Raw genomic sequence first — 17321 nt, 5'->3', positions numbered from 1 at the left:
AATATCAAAGAGGAAAATCTGGGGAAAATATTATTTTATCGGGAGAAGATTTAGGGATTGGAATAATTTACCAAAGGAAATGTTTGACAGATTTCCAAGTTATTTGGAATATTTTAAGAAAAGTCTAGGTAAACACTTGATAAGAAATCTGATACCTGGGTGACAACCTATATGCACGTCAGTATTTATTTATTTATTTATTTATTTATTTATTTATTTATTTATTTATTTATTTATTTATTTATTTATTTATTGAAGCCCTTGAGGACTAGTTATGTCCGAACTAAAGCAAGAGTGCACGAATGGGGAATAATCGATTTTCCAACATAACTGTGGACTTCCACAACAGAGTGCGACAGAGAAAGTTGAGGAATGTCCCAAGAGAGATTCCTAGCAGGGATGAACTGATGGATGTCATGCCAAGAGCAGTAGAGTAGAATAAGTTGCTGGACATCAAACTTTACCTCGGATAAACTTACGGGATATATTACCAACACATTTTTTTAATAACTAACATTTTCTATTCGCTGCATTTTAAACAGCTGTCAACTTCAATAATAATAATAATAATAATAATAATAATAATAATAATAATAATAATAATAATAATAATAATAATAAAGCGATTGAAGACAGACTCAAAGCCTGGAAAAATGGAACGGTCACCAGACGGGTGAACGATGGGAGGCATTCATTAAGACTCAGAAGTTGACAGCCAAGGTAATACCCAGGGGAAAGCGCGCATACGACAGGAACCAACTCATAGACGTAGAACAGGATTTCATTAAAAACAAATGTAGGAATTTCTACAAGACATTTCTACAAACACCAAAGAAAACTGCAAATATTATTTTACCGGGAGAAGATTTAGGGATTTGAATAATTTACCAAAGGAGATGTTTGACAGATTTTAAAATTGATAGAAATATTTAAAGAAAAGTCTAGGTAAACACTTGAAGAGGAATCTGCTACCTGGGCGATAACCCTAATTACACATCATTGGTTATTTATATTTAATTCCATTACCTACTCAGCTGTGACCCAACAAAGGAGAAATTACTTTTAAAAGTCCACGTCAAACTCAGATTCACATCCACCGACACTGGAAGAAACAGCAGAGATCATTCTGTCTCTTATAAATAACAAACCACCGGGAGAAGATGACATTACCTCAGAGATGTTGAAACTTGGAGGAGAAGAGCTTACTAGAAGAATTAACACAATCCTAACAGAAATCTGGAAAACAGAAGCTATTCCGCAGGACTGGAAGTGTGCGTTAATTCATCCTTTGCACGAAAAAGGTGACAAAACAGATTCGAATAATTACATAGGTCCATCCCTACTACCCGTTGCTTATAAAGTTATATCTAAAGCTCCACGAAACCGACTAGAGAAACAAAGAGATCATTATTTGATTTGGGAATATTAAGCGGGTTTTAGGAAGGGACGTTCGTGTGCTGAACAGATATGGAATCTGAAAATGATTCTGAAGATCCGCGGAAGCAACAACAAGATAGTCACCTTCGTAGATCTGAGGAAGGCGTATGACTCTGTGGTCAGACAGACCTTCTTCGACAAGCTAGAGAAACTTCGAGTGGATAAGAAGACCAGGGAACTGATACGTCAGACTCTCGCAACATCTAAGGTGAAATTTTGGGGGGAAATTTCTGACTCTTTTGAAGTACAGTACACACGGTGTTTGTCAAGGAGATTGATTCTCTCCTCTTCTATTTAACTTGGTTTTAGATAAAGTCGTCAGAGAGTGAAAGAAGGATATCACAGGCGTACCATCGGTACTGGTGGGAACAAAATTAAAGTGAAATGCTTGGCTTTCGCAGATGACCTAGCTGTCATCACTAAGAACAAGGAGGCTACTAGATATGCTATCGAGACATCATTCGAGAAAACCAAGTATATGCAGAATTTTCAGCAAGAGTGCAAGAAAGATCAAATTGAAACGGCATATGGGACAATTTCACAGGTATCTCATTTTAAATACCTTCGAGGAATAATTCTTTCATTGGTATTAGATAGTTTGGCCAATACAGAAAGGGCCTCAAAACTTCAGAGGGTATTTAGACTGACATGGAATCATTACAATAAACGAATAATGTCACGTAATGTTAAACTGAAACATTACCTAAGAGTTATTCCACAAAAAGCTCTATATAAATCAGAACCTTAACTTTAGGAGGTAATTCTAAAATTGCAGATACCGGCAAACAAGAACGTAAAATTATTAGAAAACTTTTCGTCCCCATACAAAAAAAAAAAAAAAAAAAATGGAATTTGGATCAAAAGGCGAACTACATACCTCTATAGTCAAACAGATAGTTTCATCAGTACTGTACAGAAGAGACGTTTGAAATATTTTGGACACATTTTTACGATGGATAATATTGGACTGACAAAAATGTTACTCAATGTAATAAATTCCCAAAACAGGGATATAAAGTGGCTGAAGGAAACAAGAGGAGACCTGAATGAATTCAGAATCGAGGAAGACCTCATGAAAAGTCGCTAAGTCTTCAGAACCTCAGTAAATAAACACACATTTGTGGTCAAAACTAATAGCAGGACTGGTACAAAGTGGTCAGAAGAACGAAAGAGATAACACAGTGAGTTCATGAAGCGATTTTGGAAGAATAGGAAGGCGAAAGTCATGAAGCCAACGAACAAGTTCCAACGCGCTCCATGAATGGGCATAACAAAACAAGAAGAAGAAGAAGAAGAAGAAGAAAAAGAAAAAGAATGCCGGACAGAGTGTCTCATGCGGCTGAGGCCCTGGCCTTCTGACCCCAACTTAGCAGGTCCGATCATGGTTCAAGCCGCTGGTATTTGAAGGTGCTCAGATACGTCAGTATTCTGTAAGTAAAAATCCTGGCACGTAAAAGAACACCTACGGGATAGAATTCCGGAATTTTGGCCTCTCCGAAAAGCGTCAAAAGTAGCATGTGGGACATAAAAACAGATATTTAGAATATTATTATTATTATTATTATTATTATTATTTATTATTTATTATTTATTATTTATTATTCTTCTTGTTTTCGAATGGGTCTACTATGGACCACGTTAAGTATCATTCATCTACGGTTCTTCCTCTTTCGATCGGCCCAGTACTTCTTCATCCTTTCGGAGTGGGCTTCTTTGCGTTCTCGTGACCAGTTGTCGCCGGTCCGTTTTTTGCTACTTTGATCTTGGAATCCCTTAATTTTGTTGATGATTTTTCTGTACTCCTGTCTGTTGTATACTACCTGATGTGATATATTATTTTCCTTCATATACTCCTTGACCCCTTTAAGCCAGCTAGTTTGTGTCTTCCTGTTCTCCATGTATTCCAGAATTCGCTTGGCTGTTCTCTCTGGTGGCATTCTTTTAATGTGTCCATTTTGGTGAACAAATTACGGATATTTCTGGTAAGTATATGATAGTTTTAGATGGACGCTTAATAATGTGTGTCATTTTCTTAATGTAATAGTTAACTTCTCGCAGTGATTGGCTTTTTAGTATTTTCCATACATCATGAGCATGAAATCGCCATTAAAATTTATGTGTTCAATAATTTCTTGGGCACCGGGCGAGTTGGCTGTGCGCGTAGAGGCGCGCGGCTGTGAGCTTGCATCTGGGAGATAGTAGGTTCGAATCCCACTATCGGCAGCCTTGAAAATGGCTTTCCGTAGGTTCAGATTTTCAAACCAGGCAAATGCTGGGGCTGTACCTTAATTAAGGCCACGGCCGCTTCCTTGCAACTCCTAGGCCTTTCCAATCCCATCGTCGCCATAAGACCTATCTGTGTTGGAGCGACGTAATAATAATAATAATAATAATAATAATAATAATAATAATAATAATAATAATAATAATAATAATAATAATAGCACGTTCTAGTACATGCCCTTTTACCGCACAAATGTTACCCTGTACATGTATTTTGATTCCAGTTTATAATCACAATCTAATTTTTACTACAATCGTGTGATGAGCTTTGGGTGCAACCATTACGTAATCTGCTTATCGTTCACATCTTATTAGTCTACTAATCGTGCAAGTGATTCGGTGATGGAGTGCTGTACCGATAGTTCAAAGATCAAGGGTTTAATCTCGAATTATACAATCGAGTTTTGAAGTGCAAACGTAAATTGAGGTATTCAGAAATACACATTTTCGTAAGTTCAATAATCTCTCGTAATGCTCTGTTCGTTAACCCCACAAAATTATTAGTATACGTAGTAGAAATATTTGCTTATGGGGGCCATGTGTAGCGAAGTCGTTTAGTTACTTGTTTTACATCTCGATGACTTAGTTTTCAATCCCGGAGGATCGTTGGATAAAAGTTTCATCCGAGGAATCGCGTGACTACAGGAAGAGTATCTGATCATAAATTCCGGACCAAAACGAGAAACATCAGGTTGAATGGCTCAGTGGTAGAGCGCTGGTTTTCGATCCAGGAGAAGTCCAGCGGTACTTGAAGGTGCTCAAAAATGCATCAGCCTCGAATCAAAAATTGTATGTATATGTAAAGTAACTCCTGTGGGATGAGATTTTGGTACCACGAGTCTCCGAAAGCCGGAGAATTAATTTGTGGGACGTAAAACCAATAGGCAGTCAACAGTACCGAAGCTTAGGAGGCTATGTATCGTGTGTAGTTGCAAATTAGTGACATGCAAATTATTTAGAGTAATATAAGAGTCACTGATACATTAACGTAAAGATATACATGAATACTGGATTAAAGCCACTATATATATTTACTTAATGAAGCCGAGCGTTCAGCCAAATTGCATTGGCCTTCATCAAGGCATGTTAAGTTCTGCCTCCGACAATGAGCAAATACACTGACTGACAGTGACAATGCAACACCAAGGAGGAGTGGTTCGAAAGGGATGAAAGTTGGGGAAAAAACAGAGACGGCACGGATGAATAATTGATGTTTATTTCAAACCGATATGCAGGTTACACAATGCGCACGGCATCGACTCAGTAGGATGTAGGACCACCGCGAGCGGCGATGCACGCAGAAACACGTCGAGGTACAGAGTCAATAAGAGTGCGGATGGTGTCCTGAGGGATGGTTCTCCATTCTCTGTCAACCATTTGTCACAGTTGGTCGTCCGTACGAGGCTGGGGCAGAGTTTGCAAACGGCGTCCAATGAGATCCCACACGTGTTCGATTGGTGAGAGATCCGGAGAGTACGCTGGCCATGGAAGCATCTGTACACCTCGTAGAGCCTGTTGGGAGATGCGAGCAGTGTGTGGGCGGGCATTATCCTGCTGAAACAGAGCATTGGGCAGCCCCTGAAGGTACGGGAGTGCCACCGGCCGCAGCACATGCTGCACGTAGCGGTGGGCATTTAACGTGTCTTGAATACGCACTAGTGGTGACGTGGAATCATACGCAATAGCGCCCCAAACCATGATGCCGCGTTGTCTAGCGGTAGGGCGCTCCACAGTTACTGCCGGATTTGACCTTTCTCCACGCCGACGCCACACTCGTCTGCGGTGACTATCACTGACAGAACAGAAGCGTGACTCATCGGAGAACACGACGTTCCGCCATTCCCTCATCCAAGTCGCTCTAGCTCGGCACCATGCCAGGCGTGCACGTCTATGCTGTGGAGTCAATGGTAGTCTTCTGAGCGGACGCCGGGAGTGCAGGCCTCCTTCAACCAATCGACGGGAAATTGTTCTGGTCGATATTGGAACAGCCAGGGTGTCTTGCACATGCTGAAGAATGGCGGTTGACGTGGCGTGCGGGGCTGCCACCGCTTGGCGGCGGATGCGCCGATCCTCGCGTGCTGACGTCACTCGGGCTGCGCCTGGACCCCTCGCACGTGCCACATGTCCCTGCGCCAACCATCTTCGCCACAGGCGCTGCACCATGGACACATTCCTATGGGTAACGGCTGCGATTTGACGAAGCGACCAACCTGCCCTTCTCAGCCCGATCACCATACCCCTCGTAAAGTCGTGTGTCTGCTGGAAATGGCTCCGTTGACGGCGGCCTGGCATTCTTAGCTCTACACGTGTCCTGTGGCACACGACAACACGTTCTACAATGACTGTCGGCTGAGAAATCACGGTACGAAGTGGGCCATTCGCCAACGCCGTGTCCCATTTATCGTTCGCTACGTGCGCAGCACAGCGGCGCATTTCACATCATGAGCATACCTCAGTGACGTCAGTCTACCCTGCAATTGGCATAAAGTTCTGACCACTCCTTCTTGGTGTTGCATTTGCTCTGTCAGTCAGTGTAAATTTGAAGGAACGTGGAGGATGCCATAAGCCAGTCTGCCATAGCACAACATTTCTACAGTACAGACCTTGACATCCTCTTTGACCAGGCGAAGGTTATCGAACCTGTAAAAGATTTCTATGCTCGACTGGTAAGGGAAGCCATTGAGATAGAGCTGCGCAGAAATAACATCAACAGGGAAGACGGCTTCAAGTTATCAAATACATGGAGACCTGTACTGCAGAAATAAATGCATAACACCGCCAAGGAACTGCAGGACGCAGTCACGAAACTGTCAATATGGGGCGGTGAATCAGAGAACAACGATCCTTGAGTCCAATTTGTGGTTGTAGGCCGTGGGTAGTAGGGGCATGTCTTCCACGTTCCTTCGAATTTCATTGTTCACTGTCGGAGGCAGACATTAACATGCCCTGATGAAGGCCAATGCAATTTGTCTGAAAGCTCGGCTTCATTATATAAATATATATAGTGGCTCTAATCCAGAATTCATTTCTTTCTTTCTTTCTTAATCTGCTTACCCTCCAGGGTTGGATTTTCCCTGGGACTCAGCGAGGGATCCCACCTCTACCGCCTCAAGGGCAGTGTCCTGGAGCGTGAGACATTGGATCGGGGATACAACTAAGGGAGAATGAACAGTATCTCGCCCAGACGGCCTCTCCTTCGATGCTGAATAGGGGCCTTGATGGGGGATAGGAAGATTGGATGGGATAGGCAAGGGAGGTGGAAGGAAGCGGCCGTGGCCTTAAGTTAGGTACCATCCCGGCATTTGCCTGGAGGAGAAGTGAGAAACCTCGGAAAACCACTTCCAGGATGGCTGAGGTGGGAATCGAACCCACCACTACTGAGTTGACCTCCCGAGGCTGAGTGGACCCCGTTCCAGCCCTCGTACCACTTTTCAAATTTCGTGGCAGAGCCGGGAATCGAACCCGGGCCTCCGGGGGTGGCAGCTAATCACACTAACCACTACACCTCAGAGGCGGACATTCATTTATTTCTTTACGTTAATGCAATGAGCCATGAAAACCTACGTTCATTAGTCAGTGATACATGTTGACATAAGTATTGTGCTTTATGGCTGAGACTAATCGGAAAATGCCTAAGTGGTTAGCGTGCTGGCCATTCAACACAGGGGACCCGGGTTCGATTCCTGAGAGGGTGGGGAATTTTAAGCTTAATTGGTTAATTTCCCTGGCACGGGGGCTGGGTGTACGTGTCGTCTTCATCATTATTTCATCCTCATCACGACGCACAGGTCGCCTAGGGGAGTGAAAATAAACACCTGCATCTGGCGATCCGAACTTGTTCTCGGACACTCTCGGCACTAAAATTCATACGCCATTTCATTTTTTCATCGGAAAATTCACATCATGAAATTAGAGATACAAAATATTGCAGGCTGTGATATGAATGTTATTAACTTATATGGCCATGAGTGAGCAACATATAGAAGCTTCTTTTATCAAAGAGGCCTCATCTCATCACACTTTAGAGAATTTATTTCATTCGTGGTAGTTCCATAGGCCCTGGGTCAGTTTCCTACCTTCGATGTACTGTTTCCTACATTTGTTGACTACAAATTCCATACAGATATCTCTGGAAAGCGATTCGTTAGATTCAAATAAATTAATCATTAATTAAAGTAAATTTGTGTCGTCATCCCGCAGTGGTGCAGCTCTTTTTATCCACATCCCCAATGAAGGTGAACTGCAGTACCGTTTCATTCACATACCATCCCTTCTGACATTCTTAAATTTCTGACAGTACCGGGAATCGAACCCGGGACTACAAGTACGGCAGCTAATAACTCTAACCGTTATGCTGCGGAGGCGGACATTAATCATTATTAATGTGAGTTTAATTTATTGAAAGACGCATTTATGGTAATTAAATTTCCCCAAAGTGAAATGTACCACTTTCTTTTATCAGGACCAAAGCTACGATCTTGGATTAATCATAGGGAAAGGTTCAAATTTGAAACGGTGACTATCGTCCAACAAATGGGAGCAGCTTTTAAGGGGGGGGGGCATCCTCAGGTTTACTACGCCAAAATGAGACAATGTAGTAAATACTAATTTCAAACCGAACGGATTTGCTCACTGCGTTGCAGCACTGCCAATTATGGCTGCTAGTTTTATATTCGGGAGGCAGCTGGTCATCCTCGTAATGATTTTCCATTTGAGCTCCTGGCAAATACCAGAATGTTACCTTTCTCAATCCCACAAACACTTCCTTCCCTTTCTTAGCCTGTACAATTACTCCCATACCCACAGACAACATCCGCCCGCAGCGGTACATGTAGATCATACCAATGGGGTGTACCGAGAAAAGCAGCGGTATATCTGGCAAGCTGAACATCCTCGAACATTCTCGGCACTAAAAGCTATATCGAGCGAGTGATTTGGGTCGAAAACCACTGTCGGAAGCCCTGAAGAATTTTCCCGTGGTTTCCCATTTTCACACCACACAAATGCGGGGGATGTACCATAATTAAGTTCACGGTCACTTCCCTCCCGCTCCTAGCCTTTCCTGTCCCCATCTGAGTCCGTGCGGTGTAAAGCAAGTAATAAAAACGAAAACAACTAAAAGCCAAGAAAGGAATAAAATACAGTTAAAAATTGTTCAGATTGTCTCCTTAGGGCCTGTTCGATAATATCGTCAGAATTGCACAGTCCGTCCCTCCATCCATCCATCCGTCCGTCCGTCCATCCATCCAACCATCCATCCATCCATCCATACAGATCTGCATTTAGGGCCGTCGCCCAGGTGGCAGATTCCCTATCTGTTGTTTTCCTAGGCTTTCCTTAAATGATTTCAAAGAAATTGGAAAATTATTGAATATCTCCCTTGGTAAGTTATTCCAATGCCTAACTCCCCTTCCTTTAAAGGAATATTTGCCCCAATTTTGTCCTCTTGAATTCCAACTTTATCTTCATATTTTGATCTTTCCTACTTTTAAAGACGCCACTCAAACTTATTCGCCTACTAATGTCATTCCACGCTATCTCTACGCTGACAGTTCGGAACGTACCACTTAGTCGAGCAACTCGTCTCCTTTCTCCCAATTCTTCTAAGCCCAAACTAACGCTACTCTTTTGTCGGAAATCACCCAGAACAAATCGAGCTGCTTTTCTTTGGATTTTTTCTAGTTCATGAATCAGGTAATCCTGGTGAGGGTCCCAGACACTGGAACCATACCCTAGTTGGGACTTACCAGAGACTTATATGTCCTCTCCTTTACATCCTTACTACACCCCGTAAATACCCTCAAAACCATGTGCAGAGATCCGTACCCTTTATTTACAATCCCATTTATGTGATTACCTCAATGAAGATCTTCCCTTATACTAGATACTAGATACTTACAATGATCCCCAAAAGGAACTTTCACCCCATCAACACAGTAATTAAAACTGATAGGACTTTTCCTATTTGTGAAACTCACAACCTGACTTTTAACCCCGTTTATGAACATACCATTGCCTGCTGCCCGTCTCACAACATTATCGAGGTCATGTTGCCCTCTAAGTATTAGGCCATATATATCAGTAGATGTGTCATTTCCATTACATAGGCATCGTATTTGACGACCAAGGCATTCGGAATGAGACATGAGTTCGAGGATTAAGTAGGCTAGGTGACATAAACGTGGAGATTACCACTTAGCATTTTAATCCGTCCGTCCTATGCCCACTCACTTCGTATGCCTGTTTATGAAAGTTGAACTGTAGATACCAATATTGGAAAAGAAATTAACATCTTCGAACAGAGGAGCTTCACTCGAAGCTCCGTTAGCAATATGGAAATTATAAAGGAGGCTTGCACTCCTGGTAATGAGTACCACGTTGATTCCTGGGAGCAAGGGTGGACGAACAAGTTGAGTTAACTAGCGTATCCCAGTCAGTTTCAAGGTTAAGGAAAATGAAAGTTTTCACATTCAAATCCACCAGAGGTATTCGAAAGAAGTTTTTTACTAATGTATGCAAAATACGTTGGACACATATTGGAGGGTGTATTATCAAAAACTGTCATTTAGATTAATCGCAGAACTTGGATAATTTAACTAGCGCAGTTCATGCCCCACCAGCCAATTATCCAATAATTATGTAAACATTTCAGAGTGTGTAATTTGTTATTGTGGTTATTTGTGGCTATTTCGCTAACATTGTGGTATCGGTGGTTAATTGAACAGAAGAAAACTAGTAAAACAGGTTAATTTTAATGACTCTTTATGAAAGGTTTCCAATTCAAAAATAAATATTGCTCATTATACAAACAATAACAAGCAACATGTGCTGATTTACTTCATGGTCATAAAAACGAGCAAATACAGGGAGAATCATGCAGTGATTTTAGTCAAAAATTGAAGTAGCTCACAATTAATAAACCACTACGAGATTTTTTCCTTGTGATGTTCAAGGATTTATACTATTTTAAAAGTACTTGAACTTCTACTTTCACTTTGTTAATAAAGAAATGCGTTAGGATGTACTTACGTAAAATAATTCATTACCGGGCGAGTTAGCCGTGCGCGTAGAGGCGCGCGGCTGTGAGCTTGCATCCGGGAGATAGTAGGTTCGAATCCCACTATCGGCAGCCCTGAAGATGGTTTTCCGTGGTTTCCCATTTTCACACCAGGCAAATGCTGGGGCTGTACCTTAATTAAGGCCACGGCCGCTTCCTTCCAACTCCTAGGCCTTTCCTATCCCATCGTCGCCATATCTGTGTCGGTGCGACGTAAAGCTCCTAGCAAAAAAAAAATAATTCTTTAATTGAAACCTATAAATCTATTCTGATCGTGAAAAATTATAAAATTAACCTCAATTCATTCAAATTCTCAATTGCACTATTATTATTCCGTGTGGTTATTGCATGTCTGGTGCAGTCCTCGTAAGGCAGACCTTCCGAATAGAAAAGGCGGCATGTGCAATGCGTATGACACTGCGTATTATTTATTTATTGATGTCTTTATCTGCGGCGAAGTTAGGGCTCTTGGCCCTCTCTTACACTTAACCACATTATGCGGCTTGTTAATGAATACGAACTTAATATTCAAACTTAATATACTTGTATATAATATAAGTATATAATATGATAATAAAAGTTGTGGTTGAGGATAGTGTTGTGTGTAGTGTATGATTTGCAGGAAGGTTTGGAAAAAACAGATCAGTCCCCGAATCAAGCGAAATAACCGTTTTAGATTAAAATCATCAAGCATGCAGGTGTCGAGCCCAGGTCCTTCTGAACCAAAATCCGCTATGCTCACCATATATCTGAGGAGCCGAACAGTTATATTAATATATTACCGTAACATCGGGAAAGAGTATGTTATCTGATTGTTAAGAAAGCTTCATCTGTGACAGTCTCCGAGTGAAGGAAGCGTATACTATAGTTTAACAGCAATAAATGAATTGATAATAAATACGTATCAGAAGTTATTAGACATGAAGTATGAAAGAAACGAAGTGTTTTCTTCTGATGAAATTTAACTGGGTCTTTGCATAACTTCAAGTTTTCCAGTTTCTTTCTTCTTCTTTTTTTTTTTTTTTTTTTTTTTTTTTTTTTTGCTTAACGTCGCACCGACACAGATATGTCTTATGGCGACGAATTTTCCAGTTTCACCAGGTATAAAACGTGAAAGATATCATGTTGGAGGTCACAGGAAACGTACCCAATAAAACTGGTTAAAATAAATCAACACCACCACCTCGTATCTCTTATAATAATGACACTTGCGCACGAATACTTGTATGAGTGAAATGAAAATCTTAAAAGAACAAATTATTTACTTGTAGACTACTAATCAATATGATTTCAAAATTCGTACTTAAGTGCTTCTTTCTGTTCATTTTGGATCGTATGACAGTTCTTTCACTCTTTTGTAAAATTAGGTTCTTATACGAGGATAATATAACCATGAATGTTAACACGTGTACCGGTCTCTCAAAAATCTGTTGACTAACTCTGGTATAATTTAAATCGTAGTCAAACAAGGAAGATTTCCCCTTGTAGAATAAGAAAATGCAATTTACATAGACCTATGTGCATTCAAAGTGCATTGCAATCAGGTGAATACCACTAATAAAATTGTTACAATGATGACCGATTGCAGGGTGGCCGGCGATAATGCCAGCCAGCTAGGGAAAATAAATACGGTTCAGTTGCAACGATATGGTCGGGACCATCAGCGAGCAAAACATAGCGCTGATGAATTGTTGAGACTCGCGATAAGTACGTTCCTAGAAGAAGCTGAAAACTGATTAATAATTGACAAGGCGTCAGAATGACCTGGAAGAGAGAACTGCTAGAATCTTCCACGAGCCTGTATGAAGAGTGAAACTGGTGCGTGCCATCAATGAATGAATGAATGAATGAATGAATGAATGAATCAATCAATCAATCAATCAATCAATCAATCAACCAATCAATCAATCAATCAATCAATCAATCAATCAATCAATCAATCAATCAATCAATCAATCAATCAATCAATCAATCAATCAATCAATCAATCAATCAATCAATCAATCAATCAATCAATCAATCAATCAATCAATCAATCAATCAATCAATCAATCAATCAATCAATCACCACTGATCTGTATTGGGAGCAGTCACCCAGGTGGCAGATTCCCTATCTGTTGTTTACCTAGTCTTTTCTTATAACATTGCAAAGAATTTGGAAGTTTATTGAACGTTTTCTTTTGTAAATTATTCCGGTCACTAACTCCTCTTCCTCAAAACGAATATTTGCCCTCTCAAACGTATTCGTCTACTAATGATATCCCACGCCATCTCGCCACTGACAGGTCGGAATATTCTTAAATACTCTCATTACCATGTGGAGGGGCCTGTATAATTTATTTAAATGTCCGTTCATAACATGGCAATTTTATTTATTTAATGTCCCACTAACTACATTTTTATGGTTTTGGAAGCGCGGAATTGTCAGAAATTTGTCCCGCAGGGGTTGATTTACGGGCAATTACCGGAAACTGAAGGATTACTTTCCATTGCCCTGGCTAGACGGTACCTTGTGCAACTAAGCCGGAGTCCAGTGGTTCTGAACTCCGGACCTGAAGTAGGGATATTGGCAGGTGGCGCTGAACCCAGAGGGCAAGAAGAATATGGCGTTCTCTACCGACCAGTGTTGGTGACAGTTCACCGTTATTCCATTCGGATTGTGTAATGCATTTACGACTTTCGAGCTATTGATTGAAATGGTGTTGAGACTTCGACAGCCCTGATGAATCTTTACTGTGATTTTCCATTTCCACAACAAGAAAATGCTGTGGCTATTCCTTGTTTAAGGCCACCGAAAACCTTCAATGTGTTTGTGTGATGTTAAACCAGTAGCGAAAAAGAAACATCTATGTAACCACTCTATCTAACAAAATTCTGGTGTTAGAAATGATAGAAGCCGTTATCTTCCACTCTTCCGTATGCATTCCTGCCATGTACGGAAAGGACTAAGGTTTACATCTCTAAAGGGGATATCACACAGAGAGAAAAGGACACGAGTCCCATAGAACATCTACTAGTATATACATTGGAATCTAAAACAGGAGAAAAACTGGTAATTTTATTATTGAGTTTCCTGAATTTTATTGAGATATTGTTAACAAGTTCAACCAGTTGCTTACAAGATATTCGCCAAAATTCTACTAATTAGCGTAGGCGTAGGCGATGGTAAATCTCCCATTCTCTTCAACTGTATCCTGGAGAGAATCGTATGAATTGGGATTGAGACATTAACATTTCTCTAATAACTTTGGAGAGAAAAGTTAACCCTCTACTGCATACTATTGCCTTTAGGCAACAAATAAATTTTCCCCTGTATAAATGGACAAATATCGTAGACAGAGGTAGTTTTACGGCACACCTTCAACTTACAATCAATTAAACACATATCCCAGTGATGCCTTTTTTTTTTTTTACACATAACATAAGACAAAACAGCCCTACAACCAAAGGTACTCCTTCCACCCTGTCAACATCCACGCGAAACAACCACCGTTTATTTTACGTGGGCCCTCCCCATCACATTACCACAGGCTTCAGGAGTACCTCTGGCTCAACCTCAAAGACATTACCGACCTACGGTTCTGCAAGCTGTACTTGCGCCGTGCAGTACGTACCCATGGCCAGTAGATAGCTCGGTCTCTGAATGTTAAAAGCTTAGCGTAAAATCGTGAAAAATCGTATATATATTCAACTATGGCAATCCACATCACATATGAGTGTTAAGCTATTAGCCCCAGTTAAGAATTGCCAATACATCTAATACACTGAACGTATGTTGAACATTAAAGCTTGAAATTTTTTTCACCAAACGAAAACGAAAAATAATTCATGCAGTAGAGGGTTAAAGGTTTTGAAACAAATAGTCAATTTGCAGATGATCTCGTTATAGGCCTACTTTCCGAAACCTAACCAATGAAACAATACAAATCAGTCTATTGGAAGAAATAGCCAACAACACGGATTTTCGAATATCCGTAAGTAAAACCAAATTTATTACGAGCATAAAAAGTGTTCCAAACTAGTAAAAGTCAGATGGTGGTCGAATCGAGAAAGTGAAGAATTTCAAATATTTTGGGGAAGATTATTCAAGAAAATGATTCAAGAAAGTCTGGTGTTGATGGGAGGAACAGAAGAAACGGCATATGTTATTACTAAGACGTTTTACTGTAAAAAGTACGGTACCTAACCGAAAGTCTTAAAATAGTAGTGAAAGCCTCCGTGGCGCAGACGGCAGCGCGCCGGCCACTTAGGGCTGGGTCCGTGTTTCAAGTTCCGGTCAATCCATGTGAGAATTTTACTGGACAAAGCGGAGGCGGGTCAGGTTTTTCTCCAGGTAGATTATTCCTATCATCTTTCATTCCAGCAACACTCTCCAGTACCGTTTCATATGGCAATCGTTAATCATTACCCCAAAAGCGTGCGACAAGATTCGGCAAACGGCACAGCTCCTATCCTCGCCGCTGGATGGGGGCTTCATTCATTCAATTCTTCAAGTCGAATGACTGGAAACAGGCTGTGGATTTCATTTTCATTATAAGTCGTGCAAACACGAGATGTTTCACTGAAGATTTTTCACTGCATGGTATCATACGATATGAAGTGCCCGAAAGGAAATTTTTTCCGCCCAGTAAAATTTCGTCTACCTCTGCCGGGTTTGAACCAGCAATCTTAAGATCCAGAGACAGACTCTTGACCACTGGTCCACAGAGGCAGGTAAAATATCATGCACAATGAATGGACATGATACTTAAAATATCGAATAATAACTGAGCTATAATAACGAAGATTACAAATCAAATCGGAAATATATTTTAAAGCTGGCCCGTCAGTATCAAATACCTGAAATCCACTATTGTAGAGCGGTTGTATCCTAGTGTAATCCCTGCTTTTTAATTGTCTTCCCACTTTAGAGCAACGAAATTCCGACAACGAACTTTTAGCCTTTAGTATCCATGTCTAGGGACATGCATGCATGTAAATAGGGATCGAACGTGATCCCAGGGAGTGTATCATGTCGAGTTCATTAATCCGCCCACTCAAGCGGGAGATCGTTTGTTCGATTACCTGAATACACGCGTCGTATGTATTACTCTACCTCTGCCGTCAAGCGGGATTTAGCTCTCGGCTGAGACGTGTAATTCGATTTCGCGCTACTTCATTTTCAAGGCTAAAAGAAAATGACTTAGTGGCTTCTCTCCGATGTTCGTAAGGTCATATATTCTAACCAAGGACACAGCAGGATTTAAAGAACAACCGCACAGAGAACGAAATTAAACTGCCCACCTTGTACAAGCATATATCCATGTGAATGATTATGAATCTTATAAATAATTATTTGCGGTTAGTGGCGTGCGGCTGTGAGTTTGCATCCGGGAGATAGTGGGTTCGAACTCCCCTGTCGGCAGCCCTTAAGATGGTTTTCCGTGGTATCGCATTTTCACACCAGGCAAATGCTGGGGCTCTACCATAATTAAGGCCACGGACGATTTCTTTCCACTCCTAGACCTTCCCTATCTATTCGTCACCATTCGACCTATCTGTGCCCTTGCGACGTAAAGCCAATTATAAAAGAAGCTTGTTTTGAGTCGCACGGACACGGATAGGGCTTATGACGACGACGGGACGGGGAAGAGCTAGAAGTCGGAAGGAAGTTCACTTCGTCTTAATTAATGTACATTTACCTGGTGTGAAAATGGGGAACCGCGGAAAACCATATTTAGGGCTGCCGATAGTGAGGTTCGAACTATAACTTTGTTTACTAGTGATGTCACGATATAAAAGTTACCTTTACTTTTTACAATTTTGCTTTACAGATACGTTTTATGGCGATGATGGGATAGCAAAGGTCTAGGAGAGGAAAGGAAGCAGCCATGGCCTTAATTAAGGTCCAGTCCCAGCATTTGCCGGGTGTGAAATTGGGAAACCACGGAAAACAATCCTCAGGCCTACCGACAGTGGGTTCGAACCCACTATCTCCCGCATGCAAGCTAACAGCTTGCACCCATAACCTCACGAACAACTCGTCCGGTATAAAAGTTACCTCCCGCTTGATTGGACGAATTAATGAACTTGACATGAAATACTCCCTGCGATCACATCCAGTCCCTATTTACATATTATTTATTCCTCATTTCACAGTGAAATATACTTTTTATTTTCCTTAACCTTTTCTCTGTTATCTGGGCTCAGGAATATCGATGATTAAGCCTAGTTTTACGACGGGATATTTTTCTAAACCCAAATTTTGAGGAGGGATGTCTTCAATATTGCGTTTTTCTATAGGCCTAGTGGTTTGTTTATAGGGTGATATGTTAAACGTAAACGAATATGTCTAGTAAGACGATCGTATTCATCCAGGACTTAAAGCGTAGCCGTGAACTGAAGGGAACTAAACTGACATTTCGGTTGAGGAGCCAAACTCAGTGGAATCAAATATGATACATTGAAATATTTCCTATAATACATATATATATATATACTTCAAAAGACATCAGTTCACAAAGCGTGAATGACCACAAGGATCCTGATTTTTTACAATTTAGGC

This window comes from Anabrus simplex, chromosome 7 (assembly GCF_040414725.1).
Source record: "Anabrus simplex isolate iqAnaSimp1 chromosome 7, ASM4041472v1, whole genome shotgun sequence".
NCBI classification, from domain to species: domain Eukaryota; kingdom Metazoa; phylum Arthropoda; class Insecta; order Orthoptera; family Tettigoniidae; genus Anabrus; species Anabrus simplex.
The sequence above is the reverse complement of the archived record's forward strand: the minus strand, read 5'-3'. Positions refer to the sequence as shown.